At 35.8% G+C, this 18253-nt stretch overlaps 1 pseudogene; it reads left to right on the plus strand.

Moving 5' to 3' along the window:
- Nucleotides 1-74: 74 nt before the first annotated feature.
- On the plus strand, nucleotides 75-18110 carry LOC109057109 (annotated as a pseudogene).
- Nucleotides 18111-18253: the final 143 nt, after the last annotated feature.

Below are 18253 nucleotides of genomic sequence, written 5' to 3' on the forward strand. Positions count from 1 at the left end.
TCAAAAACGTGTGACGACTTCCCTATATTGGCTAGCCTATATCTTGTGGGTTTATTGCTGTCACTTGTTCACCCAACAGATAGCCTAAAACAAAAATATCATGATACTAGATTTTTAGTTTGAAGGACTGAAGTCATAAAACAGCGTTTTTAGTGCTGCTAATGCTCCTAGAATAACGTTGCGTCACACGGGACGTTTTGACCTACCTGTCGCACTGTGTGTAGTCTGCTTGTTTTGATTTTAATTAAAGGCGTCCTCTTTAATTGAAATAAGCTAATATAAACATCCATCAGATGATTAACTAATACTAAACATCACGAGATTTTGAGAGACGTGCACACTGCCGAAATATTGCAGTGATAGATTTGGTTATTCAAATATTAACAATTAAACAGGCCCTAAGTGGTTAAATTCTGTTACAAATTTATTCAAATAAAGTTCGGTCATTCAAACTTTAATGACGTCAGCAGCGCTTGAGTCTTTTCGCGGGAAGTTACTTTCGCTTTGCCTGTATCACAACAGTGAAAGAAGCTTCTGACTGCAGCGACTGAAATTTATATGCCTGTAAAGCTTTAGTCTGTGTTTATATGGTTTAGTTTATTGTCGAGACATCTACATGGGTGTTTAGCTAGCGGTTTATATTCAGCTCGTGATTTGACATACCTATTTTTCATCATGAGCTGTTTGCTGACGAGAGAAAGCCCTATGATCATTTCGCTTAATAAGGAGAAGACAGTCTATGACGGGTTCATCACAGTAACGTTACTGGTAAGAAAGTTTCCCATCACAGTACACAGTCATGCTAAAGAAGACAGCGTAGGTTGTCAGCTGCGTTTACAGTGTGGAAGTGTAATGTGTGAATTGTATAGGCTTCCAGTCAAGCGATTGTCACAAGTGTCACATTTTTCTCTTTTTTTTAATCTTTGACAGGAAAAAGACTTCAGGATAAGAATATCTCTACCGCCTGATCAGCAGATGAAACGGGCAAAGTATGACTGAAATAGTATGTCTTTAATAGTAGTTTTTCTTGTGATGTCCATTGAATGTTATTTCTGTGTATATTGTATTTGCCTTTTTTATTAAGATAACAGAGAATGTAAACAGCATATATATCAATCAACGTGAAGAACATTAAACCATATACAAGATATGGTCATATGTAAAATATCATAAATATTTAAATAATACAACTCAATTACACTTATAACAAAATATTGTAAAATCAATTTAATATTTGTACGTTTTTATAAAGTTGCCAAAGCGCTTTTAAATTACTGAAAAACTTTTTCATTCCAGTTAAGTTTGTGTATATAATATTGAGCCATTATATTTAAGTCACATATAAACAGTACATTTTTATCGTTGTCATTTTAACTCTTATTTTGACTTGTTATATATAACAAGTCAAATAAAAGAGTTAAATAAAATATATATTATATATATATATATATATATATATATATATATATACACACACACACACACAATTCCAACAAATATTATTACTATTATTATTTTATTTTCTTGTGCCTGTCTTTGATTGTTTTGCAGATTGCATTATTGCTGGCAAATGAAAAGGCTACTTTATGGTTATCAACATATTGTGAAGCAGGTCCAATAGAAAAAGGAAATAGTTTGCAGCTATTTCTCATCATTATAGAAATACATCTTAATTAACACACAATGTTTGGCATGGTGGGGGGGGGGGGGTTTTTCCCTATGCCTCTAGGGTAAAAAGATTAGATTTATGATTTGCCCTGCCTAGATTTATGCGGTACCCTAACTAGTTAAAGTTCATTATTTTCTTATGAATTTAAAATGATTAATAATTAACTCTAACGGTCACTCTCATTAGTCAAATGGCAGGTGCTGGTTTTGAAATTCTGTATGTTCTACTTTAATCACAATGTTTGTATTTTATTTATTTTCTTTGAACAGAGGTTACAGCATTCAGCTAATTTGATGGCTTTTCTCCTGGAACTCAAGACAGTATTAGTAAATATTCTTAAAATATTGCAGAATTTATCCTCAGAGTTGGACATTACTATATTCATGGTGACAAATGTTATACATGATGTAATGTTCAGCATCATATTACCATAATAAGCAAATGAGTCCCAAAATTAGAATAAATGTTTTGTTCAGCATCATATTACCATAATATTGAGATCTTAGGATGGGATAAGTATGATGTTTCTAGTGGCCTAGTGCTTCTCACATTGCATTGTGTTCTTTTCATTATTTTAATACATTTAGGATATTTTTGGATTACTGTAGTTACTATTGTTTGATATTAATAGCGTGTTAGATTTCTTGCTTTGTAATAGAAGAGGCTAATGTGGTGTCTGTCAGCCACGTATCAAGCTGTGATTTCACTAGGCTTCTCATTTTCCACTTTCTATTAATGTCCAAAGATATAATTATGATATTAACAAATGCAAATTGGTCTAATTGGAGACCCACTCTCAAGTTTAATGGGAAGATGTAGGCTGAAAAGTTAGGCTGGAAATAAGGTGCACATTTCAGACCTGAATTGCGGTCAGAAGTATTATACACCAGCGCTATCTGTAAATGCACTTGAGATTAATTAAGATCCTTAATTCGTGTCTCTGTTAATAGCCTTAAGTCCGGCACAGTTGCGGACCCTGATTGGTTTAGGAAGGGGGAAGTGCCGCAGAACCTGGTCATTTTAATGAGTTTTGGTTGCCTTGAAGAAGCCACATTTACTGTTAATTACTGTATAGATGGGGTCACGTCTGTTCTCCCCTCTTATCCCCAGAATAGTTCAAAAGAGTCAGATATTTAGAAAATTACAAAACATCAGTCTCTGGCTGCTTTATAGTGCAGTCCAAGTATGCTATTTGGAATATCGCAGTAAAGCATTAGGTCATAAAAAAATGGAACTTGAATATTTTGACTTTGATCCCATTTTGCTCCCATTTTACTGTGAGATATTGCGTTTGTCATCTGAAACGGTTCAGATTTTTTTTAGACAATTGGTGCATGGGAGCCTTGGTGAGAGGTTGTCACACCTTGCACATGTATGAGAGAGAAGCACGGGGCCTCTAGCTGTGGTCTTTTAACACCCCACCAAGATAATGACACCTGAGCAGGTTTCCTATTGGCTGGTCTTCTCACCATCTCACTCTAGCCAGCAGATATATCTTAAAACCCATGATCCCTGGTGGCACCTGTGAGAATGGAATAACTGTACTATTTTCAGCAGCTTGCTTTTTGCATATCTGGAAAGTTGTGATGAAAAGTCTTCGCAAAAGTGGCCTTGACGGTATTAGAGTTTGTGTTTTCCACATCTTACTCTTCGTTTTTTTTTTTTTGTATAGCTTTACTCTATCATCTATGGCCTGTTTGTATCCAAACATGCCAAATGTTCCTTCGCCATTTATGAGAGGAGCTGATTTTCTAGTTGCAAATGTAATGCTCTCATCAATCCTCCCAGCAAGACATCGAGCCGTCAAGCTGTTTCAATCAACTGAGGTGAACGCCAGCAAGGCCTGATACTGTGGCGGGAGATCCCTGTAGAATGCAGAGTGGCTAAATGGGATTCCAGCTCAGAAAAGAGATGACAATTTTGAGGAAATGAATGATTGGTGTGATTTTGTGCCAAAAGCTCATGTAATTGAATGCGATGCAAAAGATTTATCCCATTGCTTCATGGGTTGTGAGAGAAAAACACAGAGCATTAAGGACATTTTGAACACTGGAACAGAGAAAGAAAAGATAGTTTGTAGGTGGATCTGTCAATGTTTTCATCAAAAATTTCAACTAGTTTTCACAAATGTTACCACCAATGTCACCATTTATGGTTTTAAAGTAAGCTAACAAAGCACTTTTTTAAATGTAATAAAATGCATTCATAAAAATCTATAAAATAGCAGCTGTACTTTTGTACATTACTACATTTGCATTCACTTAGCTTACATACAGGCTTTCTGTTGGTCTTACAAATTAAAATAAAATTTGAGCCAAAAAATAAAAGTGTAGAAGTTCTTCTCCCAGAGTTTTTATGTGGATCTAAGTGCTTAGGGACAGAATGTGGATATGTGATCCTGCAGTTTTAGCCGATGGGAACACTTAGAGCAAAGTGTGCATGAATGGACTAACCGCGATATGCTGTAACACGACTCGTAAATATGCTGCTGAAATGTAAGTGTCATGTGAAGTGCTGGAATTTTAGCAATAAATCAGCTGTGGACGCTGTAGTCGATTCAAGACTTTCAGCACTGTTGGCTGGGAGAAAGAATTGTATAGGTCTGAGGAGCATCTTTAAATGAAGAAATCAACCAAAACCATTTGTGGTGCTATTGATCTGTTTTGGCAGAATGCTCTTCATCGATGCAGAGTTCCGCACACTCAAGTTGAAGGCAGAGGACTCTGCAGGTCATCAACACGCCATTACAGTCAAGCTCAAGTCCAAGGTGAAGCCAAGGGTCAAGCCCTATTTCATTTCTTATTTTCTCTCAGTTTTTATTTTATGATCAGTTTTGCATGGTCCTTTTTTAAAGGATAGGCATTCAGTAAAAACTAGGTTTGTCAGTTTAACACAATAATTTAGTATGATTATTTATAAAAGAAAAATAAATAAGATTTATTTATCTCTTGTGCTCATCAAGGCTGTATTAAAACTATATTTAAACTATAATTTAGCAATGGTGAATTTTGAATAATTTTTGCAAATTTCTGATTTTTTGTGGGTCACAGATGGCTGGACTAGTTCACACCGCTTTCTGTATCAAGATTTTTAGACTGTTGTGGGTCACAGATGGCTGGACTAGTTCACACCGCTTTCTGTATCAAGATTTTTAGACTGTAGAAGGAGCGTCGGAGTAACACTAATATTACTAATGTACTGTGAATTTTGTTGTGTTGTGGGGTTGTGATGTGGGTTAGGTGGGGGTGTGATGTTGTGTTGGGTTGGAGTGGATAAGATAATAAGTTATGTTATTATGGTGTTTTGTGGTTTGTGTTTGGTTATGTAGCTGTGAGATAGGTGAGGTGAGAGAGTGAAAATTGTCGAAGCAAGAACAAGGTTCATATTATAAGGTGATTACAGGGCCCACAGAAGAAGCAGAAAATTGTGGCGTGTGAGTGGTTTAGTCTGAAAGTCGGGCTGTTCGATGCCAGTGGCTCCTTGCGGACACTGCTCGGGGTCCTGATTAGATTCAGCAGGGCGTGAAAAGCCCCCTGTGCCCACCTGCCCACCGTCCTGCTCGGGGTCCTGATTAGATAAAAAATAGCCGCCCACCGTCCTGGGTTACTAAACATAATAGGTACTAAAAATACCTCACATCTGCTCATCTTCTCAGAGCTGGGCACCTTTCAGTAGGCCCTCCGTCACCCAGCAGCAGCTTACTCAACAGGAGCCAGTAAAGGCATTTCTGCTGCTGGTGGAAATGTGGGTTGTGGGGTCATACACATAGTTGTTTTATTGGTTGAAGCGTGGAAACATGTAAGAGAATTTCAAGCTTAAAGAGGCTAAATAAGAAAGGTCTTCAGATGTGGTAAGTTTTCCTAGTAATTTTATTACTATAAGTGTATTATTAATAGTTTTAACAGTACTTTTATTCATCTATTATCTATTTTTAAATATAAATGTTATATAATGTTGTATATAATATGCACTACTGTTTAGTATTCAATTTATAAACCATTGTCATTATTCCAAGTCTTGTGTGCTCCTTAAGCCTTACCAAAATGAAGACAGAACAATAGTACCGCAATCACTGTTTTTCAATTTGAATATATTTTAGAATGTAATTTATTCCTGTGACGGCAATGTTGAATTTCAAGCGGCCATTACTACAGTCTTTAGTGTCACATGATCCTTCAGAAAAAAATTCTACTGATTAGGTGCTCAGGAAACATTTCTTATCATCAATGTTAAAAACAGTTGTGCTGCTCAGTATTATTGTGGAAATGGTGACTTTTTTTTTTTCCAGGAGTATTTTGATGAAAAAAAAAAAAAAAAACGGCATCAATTTGAAATAGAGATCTTATGTAATATTGTAATTTACTAAAAAAATGTTTTTCACTAAATAAACACAAGGAAGGATGATATTTAATAATTATATACATAACAAAGCACAGTAATAAGCATTAATGCTTGCCTACATCTTGCCTTTTACACTTTAATATTTGTAAAACGCTCCAGAATGCAGCAGCGAGGGTTGTCTTCAATGAGCCAAAAACAGCTCGCGTTACTCCTCTCCTCATCAGGTTACACTGGCTACCAGTAGCCGCTCGCATCATATTCAAGGTGCTGATGTTTGCCTACAAGACGACCACTGGCACGGCACCAACATACCTAAGCTCATTAGTTCAATCTTATGTGCCCTCCAGAAGTTTGCGCTCTGCAAGTGAATGACGCCTTGTGCTGCCATGCCAAAGAGGTTCAAAATCACTCTCATGGACCTTTTCCTGGACTGTGCCCACTGCCCAGCTGGTGGAATGACCTCCCGATCTCAATTCAAACAGCTGAGTCTTTACTCAGTTTCAAAAAACATCTAAAGACTCATCTTTTTCGCCTGCACTTGACCAACTAATACTAATACTAGTACTTACCTTTTCTTTTCTTGTCTATCATATTCTTAAAAAAAAAAAAAAAAAAAAAAAAACCCTGGCTACGTGTTCTGTACTAGACTAACTGAGACTTGTCATAGCACTTGTATACCGTTGTTGTTCTCTTGTTGATCTGATTGCTTCTATTGTCCTCATTTGTAAGTCGCTTTGGATAAAAGCGTCTGCTAAATGATTAAATGTAAATATAAATGTAAAAACACCATTCCAGACTTCCATTAACATTTTTAGTGATAAGAACATGATGCACCTGCTAAATTACAACTTGCTTACCATGTATACTGTTTTAAACTATGATTATATCTCTCTCTCTTTTTAGTATCCAACTGAGGCCCCAGAGTTTTCTGCAGATCTCCTTTGTTCCATTGGTCATTATGTGGGCCACTGAGGTAGTCATAAATTACTTAACATTTTTTGAACAGAACAAATTGGTATTGAAAAGTTGATTTGGCTTTTTATCATATTACCAAAATTTTTTTTTTTTTTTTTTTTTTTTTTTTAAATTTTACAATTAAAGTGCAATGTTTTTAATTAACAAAGTTTTTTTCTTTTTGGCATTTGAAGATGTGTTTTTCTTGTTAAAAGGTGTTCTGTTCCACCGCCACTTTGATGTTGTTTCCATAAAAAACAATAACTCCACTCACAAAGGCTCAAATTGTGCCAAATAAACTGACAGGATGGCGATCTGGAAAGCTACATATGTTCGCAGCCTCTAATGAGCCTCGACGAGTTTCCTTTTATGTATAACAATTAAAAGCGAGAACGGAGACCCATTTTTCACTGTCGTTTTCTTTTTATCATCGTCCTATGTTTTCGCCGCCTCCCCTGAAAAACAGGCTCCTCTTCAGTCATACGTTTGCTCCAATTACTTTGAGGTGGATGAAAGAGACTTGGCATATTGCACAGCAGTGCTGTGAGTTAGGGAGGGTTGTGTGTTGTGTTGGGTGAGGGATGGCAGTGGAACATGGCTCTCTGACAGAGAAGACCAGCTCAGCACATAGCAGCCTTCTGTCGGCTGAAGTCCCGCTGCGCTGCTGATGTCTTGATGCATCTCCTCTGTTCAGGGAAGAGAAAGGCCTGTCTGCCTGCCTCTCACGTACATTTGAATGAGTAAAGATTACCTGCGCTCAACTGAGTGTGTGTGTGTGTGTGTGTGTGATATATTTTGATGGGTAGAGAGAGTCAGTGAGTTTGTGAGTAATGTTAATATGGATCAGGAGATTTGGCGGGGTGTGCTCTTTGTTTGGTGGCGGACACAGCAGTGCAGGTGTGTCTCAGCGGGATTTACACTCAACCAGCCACCCAGTCCGACTCCTGGAGTGCACAAAGAAAAACAATACTCACTGCATGAATTTTTAAGTTTCAAAAAATTAAATAGCATATATATATATAATATATATATATATATATATATATATATATATATATATATATATATATATATATATATATATATATATATATATATATAACAAATTTTTAGGGTCGTTTAGATATTTTAAAAGTCATATGAAGTTATATGCTTACCAAAGTGGCATTTATTTAATCCAAACTACAGTAAAACAGTAATATTGTAAATGTAAATGAAATTCCTTTACTGTCTCTACTATGTAATATCACATATACACACACACACACACACACACATATTTATTTATTTTTTTATTTTTTTATGTTTGTCTTTTGGATGTGTTCTTGAGTTCTGGAATATATATAATTATTATATTAATAAAAATATACTTAGCACTTTTTTCATTTAGTTCTTTAGCAGATGCTTGACAAATAAAGGAAAAAGCTATTTATAAGATATAGTCATAAGAGATAACGATATTGATTATTATTATTATTATTTGATTGTTTCCCTAAACATGTCAACTACAAAACAATGATAGAAATTAGAAATCTAAATTAACTGTAAATGATTGCCATTTAATTATTGAATATATTGACATCTCTAATTTTGTTTTATGAGCGCTAAATGGTCTAAATTCCTTGTCAAATGTATCCATTTATTAGCTATATTGAGATACCAATAACCAAAACTGTGTTATTGATTCAACCCTATACAGTGTTAATGAATGATTACCATATTCATGTACAGGTCCTTCTAAAAAAATTAGCATATTGTGATAAAAGTTCATTATTTTCCATAATGTAATGATAAAAATTAAACTTTCATATATTTTAGATTCATTGCACACCAACTGAAATATTTCAGGTCTTTTATTGTTTTAATACTGATGATTTTGGCATACAGCTCATGAAAACCCAAAATTCCTATCTCAAAAAATTAGCATATTTCATCCGACCAATAAAAGAAAAGTGTTTTTAATACAAAAAAAGTCAACCTTCAAATAATTATGTTCAGTTATGCACTCAATACTTGGTCGGGAATCCTTTTGCAGAAATGACTGCTTCAATGCGGCGTGGCATGGAGGCAATCAGCCTGTGGCACTGCTGAGGTGTTATGGAGGCCCAGGATGCTTCGATAGTTTTGGCACTTGGGGTGTTTTGGAGTGTGGGGATGCTTAGGTGTTTTTGGGGCTATGGATGCTTTTCAGCAGATGGAAGCATGAAGTGCTCCAAAACTCTCCTGATAGCTAGCTGCATTGACCCTGCCCTTGATAAAACACAGTGGACCAACACCAGCAGCTGACATGGCACCCCAGACCATCACTGACTGTGGGTACTTGACACTGGACTTCAGGCATTTTGGCATTTCCTTCTCCCCAGTCTTCCTCCAGACTCTGGCACCTTGATTTCCGAATGACATGCAAAATTTGCTTTCATCCGAAAAAAGTACTTTGGACCACTGAGCAACAGTCCAGTGCTGCTTCTCTGTAGCCCAGGTCAGGTGCTTCTGCCGCTGTTTCTGGTTCAAATGCCTGTGCACGGTGGCTCTGGATGTTTCTACTCCAGACTCAGTCCACTGCTTCCGCAGGTCCCCCAAGGTCTGGAATCGGTCCTTCTCCACAATCTTCCTCAGGGTCCGGTCACCTCTTCTCGTTGTGCAGCGTTTTTTGCCACACTTTTTTCCTTCCCACAGACTTCCCACTGAGGTGCCTTGATACAGCACTCTGGGAACAGCCTATTCGTTCAGAAATTTCTTTCTGTGTCTTACCCTCTCGCTTGAGGGTGTCAATGATGGCCTTCTGGACAGCAGTCAGGTCGGCAGTCTTACCCATGATTGCGGTTTTGAGTAATGAACCAGGCTGGGAGTTTTTAAAAAGCCTCAGGAATCTTTTGCAGGTGTTTAGAGTTAATTAGTTGATTCAGATGATTAGGTTAATAGCTCGTTTAGAGAACCTTTTCATGATATGCTATTTTTTTGAGATAGGAATTTTGGGTTTTCATGAGCTGTATGCCAAAATCATCAGTATTAAAACAATAAAAGACCTGAAATATTTCAGTTGGTGTGCAATGAATCTAAAATATATGAAAGTTTAATTTTTATCATTACATTATGGAAAATAATGAACTTTTTCACAATATGCTAATTTTTTGAGAAGGACCTCTACATTTATGTTTATATTGTACTCTAAGGTACTGTAAAAGAAGAGTAGTACTCATTTAGAGGTCATTTATGACTTTTCAACTATGTATTGTGTGTTATACTGAATAATAATCATTTGTTTAGCCCAGCATTACGTGGTGGGTCCTTAACCATCACAATTATAGACTATGAGCATTTAGGAATGCATATTTATCTGTGTGCAATTATTGATTTATTTACTTGACACTTGTTCACTAAATGACTGAAAATGCACCATTGAACATTATGAGGACGGACCTAATTGGGAGAGTTAACAGAACAGTAAGCATGCTGTCACCTCACTGGGGAGGAATCCATTGTGCCATTCCACATTTCGGGAACATTTCCAAGAGAAATTCAATTATGGGGACATCTCGCCCGCACCATATATTTAAATAAAAGCATAACTATAATCACACAACCGGCATTAATTGGGAAATAATTGCTGCGTATTTGCACCTGTGCAATGCTAAATTGTGTGTGCTGTATTGGCACAATGACTCATCATATTTGTTTTATGCTGTCCTTCCTATATCAAAGCATCATATCCTGTGTGGCATCAGGAAAAATCTCATTCACATTAATATGTTCTAGTCTTAAGAAAGATGAGATTTATCCAGATTACTATGCTGTTTTTCAGATTTTCCTGTTTGCATATCTAAAAAAAAAAAAAAAAAAAAAAAAAAAAAAGTAATTTGATTTGTTTTGTTATGTTCAATTACCAGCTCTGGCTGCTCCATTCAGCTCTGACTCTGTGCTCTCCAATTTAACATGTATGGAAATGTATCAGAGAATCAAGCACATAATCAACATCAGCACACACAAATTATGTGACTAAAGTAAAACACATGAGATCTGTGGCTAGTCCTGTCCCTCTTAAATCAGCTGAGATTGCCTGTATTATGTTGTTGAGATATTACAGTGCTTCAAAATTACTGTTGATGTGATTTAACATCTCGTAATCTAAAATCAATCTAGTTTTCCTTTGAATCACTGCAAAACTATGTCTATGTGCGCATGAATATATATATATATATATATATATATATATATATATATATATATATATATATATATATATATATATATATATATATACAGTATATATATTCGAGTCTCGGGCCGGCAATACCATGACTGAGGTGCCCTTGAGCGGGGCATCGAACCCCCAACTGCTTCTTGGGTGCCGCAGCATAACAAATTTCATTTAGTTTTGAATTTGAAAATTTACCTTCAGCAGTGTGTACTTACAGTGCTTATATCATATGGGCACTTAGTGTGGCATCATTTTATATATTCAGAGTTTTGATAACATACAAAAAGTGAATTTCAGATGTTGCCTTTTTTGATGCTAACTAAGCCTATTCATATTTATCATGATTAAAAATAAAGCAGTGGTCGTGGCTTTGAGCAGATTGGATCTGGTGTCCAGACTAAAGCGTTCCGTTTTTAAAGACCTTGAATTGGCAGCCGGGTGGAAAGCGAAGAGTGTGGATCTGAGGTCACAGCAGTGTGGGCGACCTGTGCTCCCTCACTCTGACAACATGGAGTGAAACAGGGCCAAAGCCCATCAGCTGTCAATCATCAGCTGTGATTTATGAGCGGTCATACTCAAACCATTAGCTCTGCCTCACCAATTATGTTTGATCCAGACTGGGAGCTTGTGTAATCCTGTTCGGGATGTTAAACCCGTGGCCAAAGCAGAATCAATTATGAGCGGTCATACTCAAACCATTAGCTCTGCCTCACCACTGGACAGCTCCAGAGGAAACAGAGGCCTACTGTGTTTGTGTATGTTAGAATTAGAAGAAGCCGTTATGCTCTATTGCTGAATTTCTCCTGTTTGCTGATGTATGAGTTTTGGTCTTTTCCTGTTCATTCACTTTTTATCTTTGATTTGTTCTTGGTTGGTGCTTTAATCAATGGTTTGTTGACAGGTAGTTGATGAAGACTTGGCAAGACTTCAGTGGGAATGTTTCTTTTTTCTTTTTCCTCCCCGAGTGTTGATGGCAGAGGGCTGAAGAGTTTGTATAAAGCAGTGATATGAAACCAGACATATGGACAGTATCAACATTTTCCATATGCAGAAGTGTTCAGGAGTTATTAAAGACAGCCTAGCCAATGTCAGAAAAAATAAAAAAAACCCTGTTGTTCCTGCAGATCAAGAGCTGCACACAAATTTAAAAGGATACTATTTCTAGCGTCTAGGGACTTCGGAAAAACATTTAAGAGAACAACCACTGACTGAGAGGCTTCAAGTTCATTCAAGCTGAAATGTTTGAGCCAATTGGATTTTAAATACAAAACAAAAAATCAAATATTAAAATATGATAATCGATTAATTGCATGACTATTGTTTATTGGCAAAAGTAGTTTCAAATGCTGTTGCAGAAATCATGCACTCACATGTATAAATTTGGTCAATAAAATCATTTCGCTGTCTCTCTGCAGATCATTTTAAAGTTGCCATGAAATTTAATCAACTTGTCTGTTTTCTAATAGATGTTATTTGTCCGATGATGTTATTTTAGTTTTTTTAAATCAAAACTTGATCTTCTGGTAAAATGACAGACTTGTTTCTGCTGACGTATGGCCGACTTTTCCAATCATTTAGTCCATTTAGTGCACAAGTCCCCATCTTAAACTTTTGTTCTTTTCTAATAATCTGTTACACTCGTATGTATGTCACACTATTCGCCAAGAAGAAAAGATCTGATGCTATTTTCCTTTTATTCAGTGGAACAAAAAATATATATATATATATATATTTCTTGTCTATGCAACGAATTCAGTGGAACAAAAAATATATATATATATATATATTTCTTGTCTATGCAATATAATTTTTCCTTTTATTCAGTGGAACAAAAAATATTTATATTTTTATTTTTTTTGTATTTGGTTGGGTGATGCTAGTGATGATGTGGGTATTTGTTTTTTGTTTCTGATCAATCAAAAACGTGATATGCAAAAAAAAAAAAAAATCATAGGGTACAGATTAAGCTAGCAGACTAATCAACTGAAGGTGTGGTCACATTTAAGACCGTTCAGCTCATTTTTGCAGGCAAATATTTTAGTCAAAATTAATGTGACTGCATCTTAACAGTATTCTTGCAAAGCCTAAAAAAAAAAAAAAAAAAAACACAGAACAAAGAAATATTTCATTTCAAAATTTGGTCCACAGAAAAAAGAAAGTTAGATAGGTTTGGAACGACATGAGGGTGAATAAATAATGAATTTTAAAAATTAAATTAAATTTTTTGGTGAACATAATACCACCAAATACCACCTCTCAAGCAGGAAAAGAACATTTGAGACTAATTTATTGCCCTTTCTTCTACACCCAGAGCACCTTAGCCAATGTCCACAGTCAGTTTCTGTTAAATGTGGAGGCTCTGTCTGAGTTCTGGTCGATGCTGGATGAGATAGATAAGCAGACGTGGGTACTGGAACCAGAAAAACCCACAAAAGCAGACTCCATGAGAAGGATCGCCATCGGTAACATTACATTCATATTGCTACATTTGAATCTCATTATTTGCAGATCACCCGCCATCCATCCAACTATACCCATCCACAATCATTTCCTGTGATATTAAGCTGCCATATCGCTGTTCTTCCCCAGGAAACAATGTCTCAATAAAGGTACAAATTGACCCCAGACACCCCAAAATGCTGCCGGAGTGCTGTTTGCTCGGAGCTGAGCACGGTAGGCATTTTTCATATCTGCAAATCTCTCTGTTTATCTGAATACAGCTTTTATTATGGTTTCCTGCATGTGAGAGGCAGCGCGGATGTGAGAAACTCGTACATCCCTCTCACGCTCTTGTTTTTCAATTACCTCCGTACATAAGTGCACATGCTGTAAATGCTTTACTGCATTTAGACAGGACTGCTACAGCTGGAGCGGCCGAGCTGACAGCCCGCAATATGTTTGCGGCGCAATGTGCTTTTAGAATCCGAGTGAGATGGTGCTGGAATGGAGGTCAGTTTGCACTATTTAAGCTGCCGTGATTGTTTCTTTAAATCCAAGGTCATGCTTGGCTGACAATAGCACACAGAACACATTGTCAGTTGCCTAGCAATGTTATTCATTGATATTAAATCCACACTTCAGTAGTCAAGACGGTGGCAGTCACGGACCCTCCAAGCGCGGGGTCAGACAGAAATATTGCTTTTTGCATTTACAAATGACAAACAGAGAGTGCGGCTATCACGTTCCTCCCAGATTGATCTCTCGGGTGGAACAGCCATGATGAGCACGTTTTATTTGAATTATTTGAATATTTCCCTTTCTGTCAGACTGTTTGTCACAATGGGAAATGCCCTGTTCTTTTGCCTGCTCTGCTGTGGCATTTCTTCGAGAGAATAGAGATTAGAGGTAAGAAATGACGCGGCTGTGCATTGTCTGTCAGTGCTCTCTGATCAGGTGAGGAACGCTGAATGAGAGATGAGGTAGAGTTAATTGAAACTGCTCGGCTACATTAGGGGGGTGAGCGCCGTTTTTGCCTTCATATACAACACTCCCTCGGGCTTGTTTTTGCCATGCAGATTGATTGATATGATTTATGTCGATAGCATTTTTGTCCCACGGTGCTTTGCAAACATTATGATGTCCAGTGTGGATTGCTATTACAAAAAAAACATAAATAAGTGTGTATGTTTTAATACTGAATAATTGAAGATTTGACAGAACAGATAATTATTACAAAAAAAAACATAAATAAGTGTGTATGTTTAAATGTACATACTTATTTTATTAAATAGTAAATAAATAAAAAATAGTTGACATATAGTTAATGTTTTAATAATTAGTTAAACTATTTTTGATTTAATTTTTTTATTTATGTATTTATGTATTTATATTTTTATATTTTTTAAAATTATATTCTAAGAACAGATAATAATAATTTATAGAGTTAAAAAAAAGATTTTGTTTTCAACTTCATATAGATATATTTTTAAACAATATACACTACCATTCAAAAAAAAAATTTAAGAAATAAATACTTTTATTTTAAAATACATGTTGTCTTTTTTAATTTATTTTATTTTACTAATAAGGTGGAGGAAAAATTATTTATGAATGTAGTTTTTTTTTAAAATGTGTTATGATTTTTTTTTTTTTGAACCAAATCGAAATATTTCAAAATATTAAATTTTTTTTTTTTGTTTTTTGCTAGAATCGACTTAATACTGAAGCACCTGCACTTTTGACTTTTCTCACTATAATTCTGTAATTATAACCCTTGCTTGTGTCTTTCAGTTGTCACTCCTTTAAGGAATAAGTTGAATGCTAATATGCATTTATGGTAAGCAAATAATTATATATTTCTGTTTGATTCCGACTACTTTTCTTCGAAGGGAGGTTGAACATGATTAACGAGGAATCAAAGTGGATGTTCCATATTTCAATGCAAATTTGCCATTCCATGTGCATGCTACACATATTGTTCAGTGGATATCTGTATTACAGTGTAAAATGAATCAGAAACCACATGGTGAGAATGTCTTGGCCCAGAATGTTGATTCTCAAAGTGATATCCTGGATTTTTTTGGGCAGTAATCACTGAGCTGTATTCATTATACCATCATGACTTGACTGTATGCATTTAATTAGTGTATGAAGGTCTGATTTCCTTCTCTCCTCATAGGAACCCTGACTGCAGTGTCCTACAGAATATGAAGGATGTATTGGAGATAGAATTTCCATCGCCTACCACCCACGAAAAATCTGTACGTTGCATATTTTCATCTCATACACTGCCACTTACAATTAGTTCCACAGCACCATCACATTTGAAGCTTGCAGGGATTTTTTTATCTTTTCTCTTTTCTCTTTTTGTTTTTATCATTGGGAGAGGTGTGTACGGATTTCCTTTAATTGGGTTGTTTACAGATAAGATCATTACAATAACAAAGGCGGCAGCATCTTCAGCACTATCAAGAGCTGTTTAATCATAGCTCCACCATTTATCTTTTTTCCTTGTGTGCATTTTTTATTCTTTCTCTCTTTCAGCTCGGGGGTTGAAAGGGCGCAGTGTTTATTCACAGTCTGTACCGCAGATTAATGCTTGACCATCATTAACATTCTGAAGCGAGAAAATTTTTCTTGACCAGATGTTGAAATTTTTATCTTCCATCCTTTTAATGGATTGCTCAGGAAGAAAAACAAGCCTCTAATTATCTGAACAGCAATATGCAAACACGGACAGTGGAGGAGAAGAGAGCAGAAGCATGGGGGGATTTGTGAAGAGGGGGTCAAGCATATATAGAGTTGATGAGTCCACCTGAGTCTCCTCACCCTCAGGGAACAAATATGAGCCGCTGCCGTGCACCAGCAGGGAGAGTGAATTTCAAATCCAGAATTTCAGATCAGACTCAGGGGTACAATGTAATATTTTTATAATTATATATATTTTCACCATTAACTCACAGTGATTATTTACTCACCATCATGTGATTCCAAACCTGCATGACTTTCTGAATGATTTCAGTGGAACACAACGGGAGAAATTTTGTTTCAGTGTACAGTACTGGTCACTATTTACCAACCATGCAATGAATGGAGACTGGATTTAAATTAAGATTTGTTTTAAAAAGTAGTCCATACTTCCTACAAAGGATCTTAAAAGTCAGTGAGAAGTACTAATCAAATTTATTATTTACTGAAAATCAGTGCATTTTTTATTTATTTATTTTTTAGAGTTGCTGAATATTTTCATTGAATCAGTTGATCCAGTTCACAAAACCAGTCTAAATGATTCATTCACAAATTCAACTCATAGACTCAGTTGCCCAGGCAAGCTTTTATGAATGTTCAATTTGCATCTTATATTTATATTTTAATACTTAATACAGCTTTATTTAAATTACAGAAGTTTTAGTTTTAATTAACATCAACTCTTCTTACTGGGAAGGAAGGTTATCGGTTTAAAAAAAAAAAAAAAAAAAAAAAAAAACTTTCTCACATTAGCTTTAAAAGACTTAGGATATATTGTATGAGTGGATCACTTTTATTATGCTGCTTTTATACACATCTTATATGAAAACTAAAAGATTATATCCCCAGTTGTTGTAATGGCATATAAGAATAACTGGTAGATTTGTCAAAATTTCTCCTTTTGTGTTCCAAAGAAAAACAGAAAATCATACAGATCTGAAACAACACAAAGTTGAGTAAGTGATGACAGAAATGTCATTACTGGGTACACTAAGATATCTTTTTCCTTTATTGAAAGCTTGTACATTTGAAACCTTATCTCATTTTGTTGTTGTGTATACACAGAGTTTCAGTGTTGAATGTGGCATCTACTACTCTTATCGACTTCAGTCAGCTATTCCAGATAAGGTCTGCAATGACCCGTGATGTGGCCGGCCTTTCCATCAAGTGTGTCTTTATGAGGTAAGCGCTTCAGATTCAGCAATCAGAAACACTGACCCTCAGCCCATACCAAAAAAAAAAAAAAAGTTTAACAGTATTGTAAACACCAGAACAATCATAGATTACCATGCTGAGACCAGTATGCAGTTTTTATTTTGTCATAGTATTTATTTAATTTTTTATTGATTTATTTCTTCTTTTTCTTCTATATTTGTCTTCACAGTGGCTGAGAGGTCTGCCCACCAGTCGCCAAAGCTTCAATATCATGTTTGGTGAATGTCCTTACTGCAGCAAGGTAATATTCATTTTGATCACAAAAACACAGCAAACACAATTAAAAAATCACTTTATTTAAATCAAAATATAATATGTATAGTGCAAAAAATGACTGACAAATAATTTATGCTAATTTCTACTACTTTTTTAACCCATCACTGTAAAAATGGTCACAGGAAACACTTAACAAAATCTGTTCATTCTGAGTAGGAGTCACATGGCATTAGGGTAATACCAACAACAGCCAGTATCATAACAACAAGGAAGATCATCATTCTTTTGATTGGCCATTTAGCATTAAGATTGGTTTTTGGATGGCATTAGGGTAATACCAACAACAGCCAGTATCATTCCCAAAGCCATCTCCTCCTCTGTAATGGTACTGCTTACTTCCATAGTGTCATCTTGCTGTCCACAAGCAAGAGTATGTGTTTGCTGGTTCTCATAATGACCGTTTTGTCTCCCTG

The sequence above is a fragment of the Cyprinus carpio genome, chromosome A13 (genome assembly GCF_018340385.1).
Source record: "Cyprinus carpio isolate SPL01 chromosome A13, ASM1834038v1, whole genome shotgun sequence".
Classification (NCBI taxonomy): Eukaryota; Metazoa; Chordata; class Actinopteri; order Cypriniformes; family Cyprinidae; genus Cyprinus; species Cyprinus carpio.